At 41.5% G+C, this 20,533-nt stretch overlaps 1 protein-coding gene across 1 annotated transcript in view; it reads left to right on the top strand.

The window, feature by feature from the left end:
- The window catches only part of LOC109960239 (serine/Arginine-related protein 53-like), a 93,318-nt gene that overhangs the window by 10,444 nt on the left and 62,341 nt on the right, over positions 1-20,533 (top strand). The window contains exon 2 of the mRNA XM_020600185.1: positions 9,775-9,811. The gene's annotated coding sequence lies outside the window, so the exon portion shown is untranslated. The remainder of the gene's footprint in view (positions 1-9,774; positions 9,812-20,533) is intronic.

Here is a 20,533-nt window from a genome sequence, read left to right as displayed (position 1 = left end):
TGAAACACAGGCATGACATGTAGACAAAGCAAATATGCAGAGACAGATTCATATTTTTAGGAAACAACGGGGTAAGAGAAGATGATGAGAACTGTGATAGATCCTCATTTCTCAGTGCTTTGGTTGTGTTGCACAGTTGATAATGTATTGATTATTTTTTTCTGATCAGTCAATGTCAAAATCATAGGGACCTCACACTCCTCCAGTTTGAGAGGCTGCAGAGATTTCTTTTCAGGTTTTGCCTTAGTCCAAAACAAAACAAAAATTTAAAATATAAAACATTTAAAAGCAGTAAATGCTCACATTTGTCAGGCTGGAGCCAGCCACATACTGTATGTGACCTTTTTGCTTGATGAAAGCACTTAAGCCATCGAGGGGCTAATTGTTATCTGGTTGTGTGTAAGGACATGTTGTGGGTACATGGCTATTAATAAACTGAGTGCTTGGCTGACTGTATGTGTGTACACACTTGCCTTCAGATGTTTGCGTGCGTACACAGTGTGCGCAGTCAGCCGGCAGGCAGATTGCTGTTCCCCCCTCTGCCCCTATAGAAAGGCCTGGGTATTCTCTGGATGAGGCTGTGATGTACAATTGAAGGGCAGGATTGAAACTGATTACCTTGTTAACTCCTGGCACCCACTGGCAGCTTGAAATAGACCTGAGCGCCAGGGCCTGATTTGCAAATGAATTACCTCTCGCCCAGGCCCTCCCCTTCCCCTCCTCTCCATTCCCCTGTCTTCCTCCCTCTCTCTCGTTCCTTTTTTTTTCTTGTCCATTCGGTGCCAAGATCATCTTTTTATATTGTGCCATGACAGATGCTGTGCTGGGCTGCCATTGTTCCCATCAGTTTTTCTGGGAGCCAAAAGATTTCCACATGTGATTTTAACACAAGCATCCCCCCTGCTGTATCGCCCGGTGCTTTATTCTTTGTGTACCAGTACTGCAATCTACAGAGTTTTGGAGCGGGCGGAAATGTTGAGGAGTGTCATTGTCTCCGTCTCAATAATGTTGAGGTGTTTCTCTGATTAGGAAAGGTTCTAATTGGGAGGTATGAAAAGGGCCGCCGGCTATTGAAGAAACCTTGGGGAAATTGATTGCTCTCCCTGTCTCCCTTTTCCTTTTTCTCTCTCCGTCTTTGTCCTGCTCTCCCTCTATGTAACACACTAAAAGGAAGTCAATTTTCTTTAAAACTTGGCACAAGGATTCAATTCCCTTTAGCACTGAGTTGGTGTGTATAGGCTGAGAAGAGGGAGATATGGGCAGTCCATAGGGAGATGTGTGGTGTTTTATGTGTTTAAATAAATATGTAGGTTCAATTTGTCCAAGCGATGAATGAGTTGAAGACGGTTCCTTGACCATGCCCCTGTGGTGCATGGTTTATTTTTTTTAAGAGCAAAATACATGTAAACATGAGCAGCACAGGCCTATCTGCTATGTCTGCTTAAAGTAAGCACTGTTTTTGTTAGTTTTCTCTTTTTAAGCCTGTCACTGCATTCAGGCCAAAGTTACCTGTTCACAGGAGAACTGTTTGAACACTGGTGCTTCCTCTCCTTCCTCTCATACAGTTGTCCTTTTTTTTTTAGCTGACATATGTTTTTAAAGTGAATTAAGGCTTTTGATGGAGAGTGCTAATTGCCATGTGTCATCTTGCTAAATTGTTTTTGCACATAGTGGCACTTTGTTGTGATTCTCTTGTTGTTTCTTATGACCAGCAGTGACGAAACATTTGAAATACATCTTTTTATTGCCATCATAATCGCATATTCTTAAAGTTGGTAAAGAATGTAAGCATTTCGAATTCTTGGTTTATATAGAGTGCTGCAGGGATGATGTTTTTTTTATAGGCCAACCCAGATATTAGCATCACCCTGGTTCCCTCGACAAAAAGCCAGTGGGATTTTTCCGTATTCTTTTGGATTATTGCAGAAAATAGGCTCTGTGACAAGTGATAGTTTATGGCACTTACATGATTCATTCAGCAAGATCATCTTCACAGGTGAACACCACTTTTCTCAGTGTGACCTGATGTAGCTAGTGACCATGGCTGTGTCAGTTAGTCAGAATAGTTTACAAACGCATGGGTTTAAACATAACGAGGCTGTAAAGGCGGGCTAGTGAGGAGGTGAGTGTCTGTGTTTGGCGTGATGACGGTTAATATCCCAGACAGCCTCTGTAGTCTCATTTAGCCACTTGTTAGCAACCGGCCTTTTTTTTAAGATATGTAAAAGCTTTAAAAATCATGAGCTGGATATTTACTGACATATTTTATGTTGTAGAACAAAACATGACAATGTATTGGCCTTGTGCAAACCAAAACGCCCACCGACCTCGAGGCGAGGGAACTGGAAGTACAAAAATGCTAACTGGGGTTTAGGTACTGCTTTCACATTTTATCTCTGTTGCAGATTTGCCATACTCCTGTTTTTTTATTTTAAATGGTGGCGATAAAGTTAAGAGGTTGTGAGATGCACTCACAGATCTTACAACATGTTAACACATCTACTGTAATCATCATATTCCTGCTCCATGAGTGTTTCCAGTGCTCATGTGTTGTCAGTGTCCACAAATGAACAGGTGTGTGTGTGTACGTTTACTCTTTCCTTTCTTATTCCTCTTTTTCTGACATTCTTTACCAACTGGAGAGGAAAAACACTCCCCTAGAGAAACAAAGTGCTGAATTTGTTAGTCCCATTTTTAATGGACTGCTTTCTCTACCATTTTGGGATTATGCTAAAGTAGAGCCCACGCCATTGTGTGTGTGTGTGTATGTGTGTGTGTTTGGGGGGGTAGCTTGTGCACCCGCAAATGTATGCGTGCATATGTGTGTATGTACGCATGCCAAATCACACAGAAAGCATAGAAGCACAAGTCTGCGTTTTGTTCCCTCTTGTGTGTTCTGCGTGGAAGAGTGACAGCGCCTGACTTAGGCTTGCATTATCCCTTCCTGTGCGTCTGTGAATGCGTGTGTGCGCGTATGTGTCTCCCACGAACGCTCCTCATAGCTGTATAAAACCCTGAGAGGTAGCTCTGATAGTACACACACAAGAATACAATTTCAATTTCAATTGGCAGCTCTGTTATAAAGGAGCTTTGGAGATGGCAATCAGGCCTGGGGGGAAAGCTGAGCTCCCCGTATTATTCCGCTTGTGTGTGTGCGTGTCTGTCCCCTGTCCCTCAGTTGCTTAATATCAAGCTTTTTCTTTCTATTAGTTAAACAGGCAGATGTCACCGATGTGGACTGTGTATTAGTGCATTGTGTGTTTTATGTGTGCGTGGGAGAGACTGTGCTTGCTCTGGTGTCCCCATCACGTTGGCTCTTTAATAAATACGCCTGCCATTTTATCAGCAGTCAAACAACATATGAATGCTCAATGTCACGCTTGACAAGGCATGCAACTGTGGCAAATGGGCTACACACACGCTCTCTCTCCTATGAATGATGTCTCTTTCATTGCATAACAGTGTCCTGTCTTCCCTTTGCTGCTTCTTTTTTTCTGCTCCCCTCCTCATTATCTGACTAATGTCAGGTTGAGGGCTGCTGAAGACCACAGTGTTATTTCTGCAGCTAAGGTGCATCAGGAGATTGGTGCAATTTATTTATTTATGACAAAAACATATATATATAGAACTAACAGCATGGTCAAAGGTTTGTAGTTTTATCCAATTGCAAAATGTTGTTTTGTTTGGTAAATCAGTGCAGAGGAACTCGGCGGTGTGTGCACATAAACATCAAGGTGATGTTCTAGTCTAAAGTTAAACAGTAATGATAATAAAGCATGTTCAGATTTGGTAATATTTTTAGAGTGGATGCTTTAAACGTTTCTTCACAATTCAGGGCATCACCGTCTGGTTCATTAGGGTTTATGGCAGTAAACAGGATTTAATTGATGCTACTGAGCCTGACAGTGGAGAATACAGGCCTCGGGTCAGAAAGGACTATTTGTTAACAATAACAATGTTATTATGTTTGATTTTTGTTTTAAAAGCTATCAATTCTTAGGTAATGCTGGGATCAGCAAAAGGCCATTTGACAAATATGAAACACTGAAGATAATTGTGATCAACTTGAAAGCCTTATTCTTATTCTGTCAAGGTAGTCCTGATATTATGTGATAAACCTGGCCAGTAGTGGACAGTGAAAGGGTTAAAGCTTCCACACACACACACACACACACACACCGGACAGCGGGCCTGAGAGGTAATGCATGGCTGATGAGTGCTGGGCTAATGGGCAGCTCTGTTAGCTGGAAATCAAATGACTGCCTCTGCATTTTAAGTCCCTCTGTCGCCTCCATTGACTGACTAAAGATATTCATCTCTGCTGTGTCAAGGGGTGGCGAGAGGGGAAGGGTGGGGGGGGTTCAAGTAAAAAGAGGAAGAGAAAGAAAAAGAGAGAAGGGGAGGGCATCTGAGAAGAACCTGAAGACCTAATGCAATTATTAGAAACTTGACTACAAATGACAACTCATCTGGTGCTGGCCCTGTAATTAATTGTCTGCTAGCAGGAGCGCAGGGGGTTTGGGAGGGTGAGTGTGGGGTGAGGTGAGGGAGAGAGAGGAGAGAAAGAGAGACAAGGTGGGTGATTGGGACAGGGTAAAATGGCAGGTGAGGACAGATATAGGGAAGAAGATGAGACGTACCTCATCCTCATTAGGGTGCGAGAGCCAGGAAAAAGGGTTTGGACACGGTGAAATAGAATGTGTACCTTGAGTGACGGAGAAAGTTAAGGATGCAAGGAAGAGATGACAAGAAGAAAAGGGTGTGATTGGAGTGGATAAAAGGGGGAGGGGAGGGGGAAGAGGAGCTGGAATGAGGAAGCAGAGAAGTGCAGATGGTCTGATGGATCCAGTGACCATGTCAATATCAACCTTGCCAGATCTCAGTTTAATATTCACACTTGTTTGTCCAGTTTAACTTAATTGACCTCAGATAACTAATTAACATTTCCTCGAACAACAGTGCATTCATTTCTCCCTGCCCCCGCCTGCCTTGCCATTTTTTTTTTCAAGCTTTCTGTCTTTCTGATTTGTGGCTATTTCAGAAGGAAAAGCAAGGTGCTCTGTACACTAAATGTTTCAAGTTTTTACAAATTTAAAGAGACAAAATTTCCATCTTTGAAATCTTTGTCATGCAAAATGCGTAACAATGTCCAACAACTGTCCGTTTTTTGATGACCAAGATGTTTAAAGGTTAAAACGCTTACAGTATTTGTTGTGCAGACTACCTCGTTTATCCTTTCACTAATTCTGTTTGGCTGGCACCTGTATCCAGGTGTATTGGATGTCTACAGTATCGTCCTTTTTTTGGTGGTGATTTGTTGTTTGTAGGTTGTTTTTTTTGTGTGTGTGTTTGTTTCCTTTTTAGAACAGGTTACTTCTGAAGACTGGGGGCCTCTGTAATGCTGCCATTTGTCATGTTGTATTATATTTTTGATTGCTTTACCTTATAGCTTTTTAATTGACCTGCTTAGTGGGTCAGTCCCAGAAATTCCTAGAGTTTTCTGGCGTATTTCATGGTAAGTCGCGCTTTAAAGGCTCAATGGCTTCTGCATCTCTTAGGTTTAGGCTTTTGTGGGTCAGGGCTCGCATGCCACATTATGATTATGAAATAAGACCAAATCTTGAGACACTAAAGGTTCAAAATATCAATAGCATTTTCTATTTTTATAGCCCTTTTTCATAAAAATGTTTTGGAATTTACATTTCATGGTCCTGGTGTTGTTCATGCCGGCTCACTGTTGATTTGTCCTGTATTACTGGGACACTTGTAAAGAGCAAAGTCTTCATTAATGTTAGAGCAGAGACGCACCAAGTTGACATCAAAGAACAGGCGATGACAAAGGCAGACTGTTGTGTCGCCTTATGTCACCTTCTTCTGGGCCAAAAAGTGGCACTTGAACAGTCTACAGCCAACTAGTATGTACATTCTGCGCCTGTGTGAGAGAAAATAATCCTCCATACCAGCAGGTGGCAGACGTCTGTATTTGTTATTCAAAGAGGGAAAGTGGCCGACCTAGGACTGTGGATATATAAGCTGTAAATAAAGCTCTCACTCACCACAGACAGTTTGTAGCTACTTCTAATCAAGAATAGGTCTGATGAGAAGATGCAAATGGAACTGGAGTTGTCAACTCTTGGTCTTTTGCTTGTGGAAGAAGAAAGGAGAAAAACGAGGGGAAACGTCACTAAATTGGTGAAATCAGGGTTACAGTGACAGGCTGAAGGGGCTTTCCCGATGCTTCTCGTGCATTGATTCACTAGAAGTTAAAACAGCCAAGTTACAACGGCCTCACCAGCTCGATTCGCAGCTAATTCAGAAAAGCCCCCTACAGGGTCTAACTAGTGCCAATGGTGCGGGACACACCGCAAAAGCTAGGGCAACAGACGCTCACTCATTGCTTGATAGCGGCCAATGGACCATCGTCAGTTCGGTGTGTCACATCTCGTAAGGAACACCTGTGCTTTTGCTACACAAATCAAAATGAATGCAGTGGTAAAGACCTGCTGTGCCGATACTTTCTTGACTGACATCAGTGACTACATGAGTGAATGAATTTGTTTCAGTCTGTAAAGCTGTACAGACATGAGAAGAGGCCTGTTTTCAACAATAATTTCATAAGATATAATAATAAAAGAAAACAAAAACACAAGGAAACAAAGAAACAAACAAAGAAGACATAGATATGCCTTATGACAGACCGAGAGGCTGAACACCTACCCCTCTTACTTATTGAAAACATGATGGCCTTAGTCTTTACAAAATTCAGATTCCAGGCATCATTTGTTTATATTTTAATAATGTATTTTATATTTGTTTGTTAATTTAAGTTTAAACAATGTTTAGGCTTGATAAGTGTGATGCATGTTTTTAAATTCTCAGTACAGCTGTTCCCTAAATTCACCCCTCTGACTGAAGTACAGTGATTTTTTATTTATTTTTTTTTTTTTTACATTGGTTCTTATCTGTTGTTCAGACAAATCGTCATATCTACTTTCTCTCATTTCAAACAACTTACAGTTAATGGTTAAAAGTCATTTTGACAGACTTCAATCTAAAGCAACTTACTTAAGGCAGTCGATTTAAGGTTTATTGTCTTATTGTCAAGGATACTTGGACATGGACCCGAGGAGGTCATCAACTTTTATCATCATACTGTAGGAAAAATCCAAAGGTAAACATTTTGGGTTAGGTTTTAACTTGTCTTACTTGCGTGCTAGTAAATGAATAAAAGATATTCAAATAATATTCATGCTGTATAGTAAGATATTTAATGTGCCTCAGGTTTGTGATTGAGAACAAACTAAAATACAGTATGTGATGTGACTGCCACGCCTTCCCAGCATTCCTAGCCTGGTTCAGTGCCTCACAAGATGCTGTTTGTCCGTTTCAGTCATGTCTTACCATTTCTTCACTTTTCCCTTCCTCTGTAATTCCCCCCCTCCCCCTCCCAGCCCCCCTCCCCACGGTGCGTCAGGACTATAATGTGTTCCTGGTTGTAGTAAGCAGGCCACAGCGTCTCTGAGGCCTTGTGCTACACTGCCATTACTATCTGGCCTGCCTCCACTACAAATCGGATGAACAGGCACTGACACATTTTCAATATTATTACATTAAACCAAGTGGATTTTGATTGATAACCTAATATTGGCCTAATGCAGAGCATCAATCATGGCAAGTATATTAATTATTTAATATTGTGGCGTAATTCAGAAATCGATGCTGCCTCTGCGTTGAAGGCACAGAGTACAGAGGGAGAGAGTGAAAAGAGAGATAAGGAGAACAGGAAAGCTTCGTCCCTGAAGACCTCAGCAGGTTATATAATGTTTTGAAAAGAGAGATGAGGTAAAATGGTGTGTGTGTGTGTGTGTGTGTGTGTGTGTCAGCTGTGTGAGTCTAATGGATCCAGCGATCCCTTCAGCCCTGGTGCAGACTGTGCTGGACAGCTTGCCCTTGATGAAGTCAGGACAGCAGATGAAAGAGCGGGAGATTAAATGCAAGTGAAGAGCTTAATAAAGGTGGATTCATAAAAATAAAAAAAACAGAAATGTGGCTATCAAAAGGAGTGTGAGGGGAGAGAGGAGGAGGACGAAAGCAAGGCACAGTGCATAGAGGAGGAGGAGGAATCGAGTGATGCGTCTCCCCTGTGTTAGATTGTTTCTCAGTAATTGCGCTTCATTAGTGGATTACACACACTGTCACCACGGTAACAAATGTCTTGCTGTCTGGTTGCCGGGCGCCCGTCATGTATAATGAATGTGGCGGGGTGTTTGTCAGAATGTAATGTAATTACAGCTAGATGAAGTTTGCCTTAAGTGGTTGACTTGTCTGAATGTGGCTCACTCACAGAGCACAGAATAAACAAACATCCTTTCTTCATCCTTTTGTCTTCTTTTATTAACTCCTGTTAAATTTTCAGCTGACCATTTCAGTTTGGCATTCCTTCATATCATTATTTACAAATGTTGATGATGTGGGAATGGCTTCAGTTTGTGGTCACACTGGCTGTGGGACATGGCCTGATGGATGGATGGATGGATTGAGGAATGAAGGAAGAGGGAGGTAGAGGATGGGATGGATTAGACAGTATGTAATTTTAGAGATGGTGTAGATTTACACTGTGATGCTGCTGCTTGCATTAGCAACTGAAGCCTGTCGATAAGCCTTTCTCCCTCTCAGCACACACACACACACACGCGCACGCGCGCACGCGCACGCGCACGCACACTATGGCCAGGGTGAGGTTGTCAGTAATGGGGTCCAGAGTTGGACGGGGGGTGCTGGGATCAGGGACAGGAGCTGTTTGTGTTCTCTTGATCTTTTGATTTCCACTGCTGCAAATGTGAAATGTGCCAAAATTGCATCTATTATTTACTGCCAGTTTGCTCTTTTTAAAACTGACTAACCCCCCTTCCCCCCACTTCCTGAGCTCCTCATTCTGCATTTGCTACCCTGATAATCATTCACACATTTTTATTAGTTCATATAGAAGAAGATCCCAGTTCTTCCTCTGTAGTTGGAAATTATTATTAGGACTGCCAGCGGGTTGGTGACAATATTAGTTAACCTCTGTCTGGGTAGATGGAAACACAAACATCACTTCAGTCTGAAAGGTTAACAGTTAGAATAGCTCCTCATTATGTTTAAAAAAATTTTTTTTTCCAATAAAAAATACATTTTGATGTCATCAGGATCAGTTTCACAACCATGTACACCCTCCTCGAGGTGAAATGAAGGGTTGATTAATTTATTGACAGAAAATGAATCTAAAATCAATCTGTTTTAATAAGCAGTGTCCTTTAAGTAATTTGTTCAAGAAAAACAATGGCAAAAATTAACTTGCTTCATCTTCTCAGTGGTGAATATTTCTGGTTTTCTTACTCTTTTCTGCAAACAGACACGACAAGACATTTAACGACATCACCTTAGCCTCCGGAAACATTGTGTGTTGTTCGCTGCTAATGTGCTACAGGCCAGACAATGAATAGAGTGACTGAGAAAATGATGGGTAGATTAATCAATAATAAAAATAAATATTAGTTGCTGCCCCTAATATGCCCTTTACAATTAGTCGGGGTAATGTTCCAGATAAATGTGCTTAGATATTCAGGGACTGGTTCAGAAATGTTCACAGTGCTCACTCGAATAGAGGTTTTTCTGTCTCCTATGTGTTTATTTTTCTCTGTGTGGATTGTGGATACAAAAATGCTCTTTCTTAAATTATGTTTTGCAACTACACTTTATTTACAGTGGGACAAATGTGTTGTTGTATTGCAGGGACGCTGAGAACATCAAAGCCGGATTAGAACATCTGGTAAGTTCTATTTGACACCCCTCTTTTATCCCCCATGCGCGCACACACACACACACACACACACACACACACACACACACACACACACACACACGCTTTGATATCTGCATTCCTAATGAAACCTCCGGAACTGGAGCTGAATACCTGCGGTTAACAGACAGGGAGCGAGAGAAAACCGAGAAAACAGGGATAGAGGGAGGGTTGTGTCTCCCCTAAGGCCTGGTCCAGCTTTTATATTAGCGCTTCATTTATCCCCAGCTCTGCCCAAACACAGACACACAGGTTATCCACTCTGTTCTGTCTCATTTATGCATTTAGTTGTAGATATTTGCAGGAATTTTAGATGTGCCATTACCTGTTTGCACATGGATGTATGAAAGAAGGGTAAACATTGGACCCAAACACGCACACACCTCCCTCCTTTTCCTTTACTTTTCTCCTGTTAGCATGGGGCCTTTCCTCAGTCTTCTCTCATCCATGAATCGAGGGCCTGCTGGAAACGCTCTCCTGGGACGCCGCTGAAAATTTAATGGCCAGCGTTTCCTGCATTTCTCTTGCTGTTCGCTTTAATACGAGGTCAGAGTGCTTTGCAACAAAGTGAAGAGGTTCGCTCTCCTCTTTTTGGGTGGGAAGGAACCAAGGTTTGATGTGCCTCATATTCCAGGGGATGAATTATAGACAGGGGTCAGCAAGGGTCCTGGCTCTCTGTGGATGTCACACGCCCTCCCTCCCTTGCCTCCCTGCATACTAAACCGCAGCTCCCAGAACCCTACGCAAATGACCCTGCGCCCCACCACGTGCTGCGTAAATGACCCTGAATATGCCACACAAATGACTGACCCCGACATTCAAGCAATTCTCAGTAACTCTCTACTTCATCAAGCTGATGCCGTTCGTATCAGAGTTCGACGCTGTGAAACTCAGTTGCAGAATTATTCCTTTATGTTATTATTAATTGTGTTCGGAACTCTGATTGAAGTGGGAACAGACTTGGGTGTGGGGTGGTTTTGCCTGTATTTTGCATAAAAACTGCTCCAAGTTGCACCAGTGTGAGCTAACAAAGCACTGGTTGGGCACAGACCTATTTGACTGTAGCAAGTGTTAAACTGAGGTTTTGGACACTCTCATCATTTTGCATTATCACTGGCAAGTGGTGTGTTTAAATTGTGGAATTCATTGGTATGTGTGCCGTTAACACTGCTTTTTTTTTTTTTTTTTTTTTGTTCCACTGAACTATATAATGAATAAATTTCCCAGTCAGCATTCTGACACTTAAATGAAATGACAGACATTAAATATAGTGCACAATATAGTAATGCTCAAGTTTGGAGGTGGGTGGATCCGGAACTGTGATTGATTCAGTACTCCATAAAAGATGGTGTGAATTATTCAAGAGAAGATTACATGCATAAACAGCATTAATCAATACGTGTATGGGCAGTTATAGCTTAGCAATCATTAGGTCGTCTGCGTCTGATGTTTAGATGAGTCTTCCTCTTAAAGGCAAGCGGAGGACTGTGAACGGATTTTCATGAGACATTAAGTGATACTGGGTCAGTAGTGCAGAGGAATACATCTGTCTGTACTGTGTGTGTAAGAGAAGTCACAACTAAGTGCACAGTTTTTTCATGTTTCCACACTTTTAATACCTGTGTATCATATGGTTATAGTTTATTAATTTGCCGTACAGTAGTGCTGCAGAAGGACATGAACTAGATTATCTTTGACACAATCGTGTCCTCACAGGATTTGGTGAACACACAAGTTTATTTGCCTTAATATTGGATTTCTTGGCAGGAGTTGGTGCAGCCGGTTTGCAAGTGCATGTGTGTTTTTGTATCGTTTTTGCACTAAGTGGACCTATAGGGACAGATTACACGTGGTTGTGTTTGATTCTTACTTACTGCTGTGTCTTTATACTCATCAGGATAGCTCAGGACGTTACAGACACACACAGACACGCGGAAACACACATCATTATGTTTTGCTTTTTTTTTTTTTGTTGTTGGTATACATGTCTCTGGGAATTTGAATACCTGAATGGTGAGTGTTTGAATTTATGGGTGTGTTTATGCTTATGGGGAGATTGCACCCCAGCAGTCGGCTGCCTGGGGAGTCCAAAACTCTGATTAAGATTCAGGACAGAGAACTGTAAATAATGGAGCTTGTCTCCCTCTGAGGTAGAGTTGCAGGGCTGTTCGAAGTGCTGGTTCCCTCTATACCTCACACATGTATCCCTGCAGATTTCTAAACAGGCGTTTATGACCCTCTGTTGATGTACTGCTCTTAAGATTAGCGCATCAACCATAGTGACATGTCTGGCGTCCCTAGCTAAAGTCAGAGTATCCTCTCAACCTGGTTTCCATCAAGAAATCACTTTTAAAAATAAGAACTTTCTAACTTCCTAACATTAATTTAAATCATTTGCAGTGTTTGTCAGTAACTGTTCCACTGTTTACTCATAACAGAAGTTTGTAAAAAATTTTTACACTGATGTGACAATCAAGCTGTTCACATTATCATGCTGCTTGATTATTATTTTTTTTTTTGTCGTCACAAACACTAACGTTGCCTCCTTCTGTTAACTGTACGAGTGAACGACTGGTGCAGTAATTAGATGAGCAAATAAGATTTATGTAGTCTGAGGTTTGTTTTATTGTTCATGTTTGTTTTGTCTTTGTATCTCAGCAGATTGACTGAATGACGCGATCTGTAGCAAAGCCGGGAAAAAGACTGATGTTAATTGCTCCCAGTGCTCTGTGTTCGTTTCAGCTTTTGTACACATGTGCACAGAACACATCCAGGCACACACAGATGAACACACACACACAGAAGTTTGATTTGGATGATTTCATTGCTCTGGGAGAAATGGAGCGATACGGAGAGAGGGGCCCTGCAGCAGCTAATCAGTCCAGGTGGGTGCCTTCTTAGAGCTCAGTCAGTACATGAAAAATCAGCCTCATCAGGATTACTGGCTCACCCAGCAGATGTACCTGTCGAGCTGCTGCATAGACTGCAGAGAGAGGGGATCTGTCGGTAAGAAACAGGAGCTGATGTTAGAAGTCATGAAGGGCCTGTTTGGAGGTCAGGCCAGGGTTGCAGGTTTAGTTGAGCTCAAGCATTACAAAAAAACTAAAATGGAAGTTATATTTTATTTGCGTTTTTGTCTTTGATGATGTTTCTTTAAAAAGGCTATTAAAAGTTATCTATAGAAGATTTCAATTTGGATTTAAATTCCCAAACATTTCAATGTAATTGTTTACAAATGACCATTATAGGTGCAGCAGTCCTATGCGGGTTACATTTTAGGAACATATCAAGCCTTATTTTAACAGATCAAAATATGGTCAGTACGTGGTCATATTTTTTTTGTAATATAACCCTGAAGTGGTAAAAGCTCAAATTAAAACCTTTTCTGTCCTAGTGGAAAGGTTATGGAGTGATAACTTTTCTGGGCAGATTTCTTACCCACACTTGTTCTTCAACTCACAGAAGATCTGGTTGAAGGTAGTTTCCTTTCTCCAAGTTGTTTCTGTAGGCTCCTCCGTGCACTGTTTTTACACCAAGCGCTCCTGAAGCTGAAGCGAACACCCATGTGGTATAGACATGAGCGTGACCTCGCTGCAGCTGCATGTGAGATTCTGAGGCACACCTTGCTTTTGGTCTGTGCCACTGCGTGCACGCCGTGAACTGTCATGCCTCTATTAGATTTGATCAGCACAGACTCTGCCATCTCAGAGTGATTGGCTGGTCACGGGTCAAGGCCAATCACGCTGAAAACCCGCCATTGGCGATCTCCACAGATTGATCGGTGCATCTCTAATTGTTACCAGAACAGTCTTTAAAATCTTCAATACTAGAACAGTTAATCCTTATTTTCATCACATCGGCCTCTGGCGAAGGTACATCGATGATATATTTCTTCTTTGGACAAGCGCTATTAAGGAACCTTTTACAAGTTTGTTGAATGAGAACATCCATCTCAAATTTACAGTCACTTATGATTACTCAAAAGTAAATTTTTGGGATATCTTAATTATTAAACAACATGATAAATTGAAAATAGACCTTTATAGAAAACCAACAGATAAAATACATTATTACATGGCAGAAGTTTTAATCCTACTTCTTTTAAAAAGAATCTTCCAATTAGACAGTTGAACAGAATATGTCGCATTTGCAGTTTTGATGATCTTTATGCTAAACATAGTGCTGATGTGGTTCAGAGATTTAGGGAGAGAACATATAAAGAAAGCTGAATTCAAAGTACAGTTTAGATAATAGAAGGACTGTTTCAAATAAATAACAGTCCCTTATGCATTATACAATATTCTCCTTTAGCTAAAGAGCCTGAAAAAGTTCTGTGCCACTCCTTTTCTCATCCACACTATGGCAAAATATTAATGTCAGAGGCATCATTACTTGCAGTACAAAATATAATACTCACAAAATTCTTTGTGTCATTCACACCAATAATATTGGCATCTAGAAAGTAAAGTTTTTCACTGGTTCTGTAAGGGAGATCTCATCCAGCTTCAGCCTCAGCAAAGTAGGCAAAACTCTCAAGTGGATTCATAATGTTTTGAGAGAGATCTCAAAAAAGACATTTTACACAGGTGTAAGAAATCCAAAGCTTGGACACAAAAGCCTGTACAACATTAGCAGGTTCGACAGTGTTGGCTCTTCTTTTCTTCTGGATTTTGCTCTGGGAACCTCCTCTTTCCTGGGAGTTGCCCTCCACTCCTCATTTTATTAAAAATATTGCCCAGGATCAACAATTTATTGTGTGCATTACTTGGGCGTGTGTGTTTATTTTCGGAAAAGGCTGCGTTTAAATTAGGGTTGCCTTTGTTGATGCATCACCAGACTGTTGTGCACATGTCTTGGTTGGCTGATGCCGTCTCAGGGTCCCTGGGAGAGTTGAAGAGTTTACTGCGGCAAATAGCCTTGTTGGCGTGCTGACAGATAGGCAACAGCAGCTGTGGTCAGGACGACACACTGACACACCAAGGAGGCCACAAACCTGGCTTCACTGAGTTAATGAGCATTCTTAAAATACAGGAAGTTGAGGAGAGTTCAGAGCTCGGACACCTCTAGAATTCTCTTTACTCTGCCACTGTCTCTGTTGTCAAACTTTGTCTTGTCAAACACTTTATATCTTTCTATCTCTTTCTCTTTCTTTGGCTCTCTTGTCTTTCTTCCTTGCTGATATGATTGTAGGATAAAGAGGTGAAAATAGCCCAGAGTGAGAGATTCTGCACAGATAAAGGAGGGGGTGGGGGTGTTGATAATCTGCAAACAGATTTCCATGCTTATTACACTAATGATGTCATGATATTTGATGTGGTGGTGGGGGTTGTGAGGATGCGGAGGGGTAGGGGGTCTCTTTCTCTTTCTCGCTCTCTCTCATCTCGGCGGCGCAGCTAAATGATGGAGTAATTTGAGTGACCTCTGACACGGGGCAGGCCTATTCGTAATTGCATGTCATTCTGGCACAGAAGGAGTGGGAAGAGGAGGAGATGGGGGCTCCACAAAATGCACAGTACCCCCCCGTCCTTCCCTCCTTTCTTGCATATCACTTGTCTTTCCGAGTCTCATTTTTGCGTGTCCCCATCACTGTCTCGCTCTCCTTCTTGTTCCCTGTCTCAATACGGCTCACTCCTTGAGTGTTTCCCAAAAAACATCTCCCAAACAAAAGAAAGATTGCATTAATTTTCGAATGATGATATTACATTAAGCGCAGAGATCTCATATATCAAAACGTGAGAACTACTCCCTTACTGTATGTGCTTCATCTTAATGGTATCGCTGGATGTCAAGGGCATGGAGGAAATTAAATCGGAAAGTGCAGATAGACCAAAGAAGATATTATCTCTGGATGATTGCAGTTTTGATAGGTATTCCAGTGAATTTCATTTTCTCCAGATGGGGAGAAGATGAGTTAGCCTGCACATTTGCTCATTTTTCTTCTACATGATTTATGTGAGTTGAGTATAAAACTCCCCCCAACCCTCCACCCCCCTTTATCGAAAGCTCAAACATGCACGCGCACACACGCACATGGGCACTAAATTACTGCCTTTGAGTTGCATTTGGGCCGGGGCAGTTGACATGAGTGCACGTATGCATAATTTTGCATGGTTGTATGTGGGCAGAGCACAGTGTGTGGGATTTTGCGTGTCTGTACGCACATGCGTGCTGTAGTGTGTGTGTGTGTGTGTGTATGTTTGTACTTGTCTGTCTGTATGAATACACACACACACCCAAGATAGCAGCAAAGCCATCAGCGGGAATGATTCCAGGGAGACAGGGGAGTGTCATTACTCAGACTTGTTTACATTCTAAATACGTAATGAAATCTTGTTGGTAATAATGACGGGAATAAAAGTTTGGGAAATTGTAAAAGTGGTGAAGTTTGAGAAATGAGTCCCGGCCTGTGAAATAGCATTTGGGGGCAGGAAACGACATTATTATGCAGTGCTCCTGCCTGACTGAGACATGAAGATGAACTGCTGGCGGGCCATAAAATGCTGTTAGCCCTAGCCTGAAGTATGGCACATTGTAAAAGAGCCCTGATCCCATATTGCCATTATATATAAAAGTATAGCCATACACAACATTATTTTTCATATAAGATGAGCTCTGATACAGTGGCCCCGGCCTCCCAAATACAAACACTGATAGGCAGATTTTTTCTGCTCCTTATAAAATATATAAATAAACATATTGCCATGGAACCCATCTCTGCCCTGATCTTATAGACCTCGATATTAAAAACAGAAATATTGCATTTTCCAGGGGCTCTGTTTTCCCCTGTCCTCTTTTGGGCATGGGATATATCTGTGTATTTGTTTGGGGAGGGGGGAGAGGAAGAAGAGGAGATACAGAGGAAGCCCCAGTGAAATGCAACAAATGAAAGAAAATGGAAACAGATGAAGACTTTAAAAATATAATGAGATGAATATTGAGCCTATCAACTCCAGCATGAAGAGGCCATCGTGTGTGTGTATTGAAACTGTTCATTGGCAGGTATTAATGATTACAGCAGTGCAATTAAGATTTATGTTACAGTAGATGGACTGATGTTATTAATGACTCTTTTTTTTTCACTGCGTTTGTTTTTTTAAGACATTTGTAACAGTCAGGTGAGTTTGGTCAAACCCACTCTTCACCACTGTGTCTGCTTAGTTATTCATTCAGATTCTTTATTTTTTTTACTAGGATATGGGAAGGAGGAAAGGGGGGATAACGTCAGAAGCCAGGATGTTTTATTAGTTTATTACTATGGGTATTCAAATACTTGTTTCATAAAGGATGGGATAATTACTATACCTTAAAGATGTTTAAAACATGTATTTGCAAATTTCTGCAGGCATGACTCTTTTGTGTAGCTGGCATGTGCTTTGCATTGTCTCGAAAACAAATAATCCTCAGTGATATGTGGCTAAATGTGTCAAAAATATGTAGGAGATGAATGTTTAAAATGACACGGTCATTTATTTTTAGTTTTAGTTTCTACTTTGTTCATAGATTGAATGAATGGACAGACAGATGACATCAGGAGTGTGTGACTCAAAGTAACGGTGAGCTGAAGCAGGAAGGTGTGTTTGTTTCACTGTTCGTTTCTCTTGAACCTCTCTAAAGATTTACACAGTGGCTTTTGAATTTTATTCTTTTCAGTTTTTCTCCTTTCTGTTCCTGCTTAGTCATGAATTACCTCTTGTTGTGCGGTCTGATAGATGTAGTGAGACAGCAGTCTGACCATCTGACCACAGTCTCGGGAGATGGGTCCATTTGACCCTTGTTCAGCCTTCCTGTGTCTGCTCTAACAGGCATTTACACATCTGCTCACCCACCACACTTTGCTTTGTCTGGTCCAGTTATAATAATAATAAGTCCTTTTGACCAGAGCGTGACTACAAATAGATGAAATTTCCTGCATGCAGTACCTCATTATACGCATTGTTTTTACCAAGCAGAGTGAAGCTTGTTTGTTTTTCTAATGGGATAGGTTTAATTTTAACTAATGGGACAGACGCTAGGCGCTTTGTGTCAGCAAAGCGTGTTTGAGTGTGTCTGTCGTCGCTGTGATGAGGTAAGCGACCGAACTGGAGGCCAACTGTGAGCCTGCCGGATTTCCTGTCACATTCAGGGCAAGAGTTGGCCGGAGTCAAGCGGGTGTGGGTGTCGATGCAGGCGATAATAGCCCAATAATAGCGGATTGTATTATGACAACGACTGCAAAGGAGGATGCTGATAAGAGGGTGTCCCTATACACCTCGAGAGAGAGAAAAAGTGCATTGCCGGTGTTGATAGTAAAACCTGCACTGCACACGCATGACTGGATTTTATGAATACATATACAAGTTCTCAGAGTGGTCTCCTTCTCTTATCAGGTGGTTCAGCCTTGGCCCATCAAACTGAAATACTAGTTGCTAAACATCCCAACAGGGGGCAACACATAAGGCTTTGGTCTGCTCCAGCAGAAATGCTTGTCACATGGTGGCAGCAACCGGCCAGGTGTGTGAGACAGGAAAGTATTTGAGCTTCTTTATCAGGCTCTTTTTTTATTCAAACAAGACTGTTTGTCACTTTTTTATGTGTACAACCAAGTGCAACACTGAATTCCTCACAGGTAAAACTTTTGAATGTGCCTCGACCCCCTATGTCTGTATTCTTCTTTAATTTCCTCCTTCCTCACCTTCTTTACACTCTCCCTGATTTTGTCTGCTATATTTTTTAACCTCTGAAGAAAACAAAAGCAACTTTCTGTCTTGTCTTTTGTTCCCCTGTGCCTGTTTCCCCCCCTTTCCTCACAGTGTAAAAGCCCCGTTCATTTTCAAAACGCACTCCCAACTTACTCCCTTTAAACACACACACAGTCCTTCTGGTGTCTCATGTTTATTTGTGTGTGTCGGGAAAGCACAGTTCTAACTGAGGGGTGAAGCCACTTCAGATGCAGCGGGTGCCTCTCTCCCAGTGGGAGGAACACAGATCTGCCTCTGGGGAGCACAATTAATGTCTTTTTATTGTTTACTAATGAATTACACACAGACGGAGCGGGTGTGCATGTGCGAATTAGAGTGAAAAATAGAGTTTGTTGGGAAGCAAAAACATGCACCGTGTGTGTACTTGTTTGCCTACTTGCGAGCTGACTTTGAGGAGCCTTTCACATTACATTATACTGTTGATGATTTGATATTAATTAGCCTGTTAGCATCCATTTAGCACACACAAGCTGGTTTATTTATTTCTTTGTTTTTTGGGCTAAAAGGAGAAGAGCTGCAATGATTAGTGGATCAACAAAATCAAAAATCTTTAACTATTAACCATTTTAATCATGAATTGGTGGTTTTAGCCATTTTTAAACAAAAAATTGGAACCTTTCAACCTTCTCAGATGCGAGAATTCGCTGCATTTCTTTGTCATGGATGACAGTAAATTGAATATCTTTAGCTTTTGGACTGTCGGTCTGTCAAACACGACACTTGTGGACATAAACTTGGGTCAAGAGAAATGAACTATTTTGTGAGATTTTATAAACAAAATGCATAATTACCTAGTTGATGAATTGATCTGCAGATTACCTGATAATGAAAAAATAATGAACAATTTTGGCCCTGATAGGCTGATTTCGTGCAGAATCACGCATGGCAGGAAACTGCGGTGATATTTCCTAATAAACCTTGTAGGTGTGGTGCACACCACTGGTCACAGACCATTTTCTGAGGTGAGCACGAGCTGGCATGTATGTGTGTGCGCTTTTCTGTACTTGTGGGTCTGAAACCAGGAGAACACTTTGTCTGTGGGGCCAAAAATCACAGGGTGTAACATTAGGGCAACGTTTGGCTTTGATTAAGGTTAGTTTAGGGTAAGCCTACGAGATGTTAATGTAAATCTTTGTAGGGGCCGCTAAATGACAGAAACAAGAAAAAGGGTGTGTGTGTGTGTGTGTGGATTGAGGATGCATGGATGTACATGTTCCTCAAGGCCAGTGTAAACAAACACTAATGTAATTACTGAGTGGGTGTCATAATATAGTGTAACTAAGATGATTGCAAAGCACAGAACATAATGATCAGGTTGCTTAAGCTGCAGTGCGTTATTGCTTTAAATGACTAGTTGGACCAAGACTGATTTCTGTGTCAGTCTAATTATTCAGCCGACTAATCCCCGCACCATTTAACCAGGCTCGAATCCTGCCCAAGACTTTTATTTTGTAGCATGTAATCCTTCCTTTTGCTTTAAAATTGTTACAGCCAAAAGAAAAGATGTAAAAAAAAAACAAAGAGACTGAAATGTGCCCTAATCACCTCTTCATGAAGGGAGATTGAAAGTGTGTATATACAGCACACACGTGGGTGTGAAGGCCTCAAGTGTTCTGCCTTTTCTCTGGCATAATAGTGATTGGTAATTTCAGTTGTCGTGCAGTGCCAGTCAGCGTGAGCATGATCCACTGTGTCTACCCGTTATAGGGCAATACACACTCACACACATCCATGTTGCATTAAGTGTGTGTCAGTCTGTGTCTGTGCAGTGCCTTGATGTGTGTTCCATCTAGGATACAGCACCCTGACATCGCTACATTAAAACGGGTCATTATATTTCCCTGACTGCCACTGAAATGTGACGTTTTAACACAGTGACAAGTTTACAGTTTGATAAATCAGATTTTTTTTTTTTTTTTTTTTTTTTTTGTTTTGGGGGGGGGGTAGGCGGGGG

Source organism: Monopterus albus, unplaced genomic scaffold (genome assembly GCF_001952655.1).
Source record: "Monopterus albus unplaced genomic scaffold, M_albus_1.0 scaffold45.1, whole genome shotgun sequence".
Taxonomy (NCBI): domain Eukaryota; kingdom Metazoa; phylum Chordata; class Actinopteri; order Synbranchiformes; family Synbranchidae; genus Monopterus; species Monopterus albus.
The sequence above is the reverse complement of the archived record's forward strand: the minus strand, read 5'-3'. Positions and strand labels throughout refer to the sequence as shown.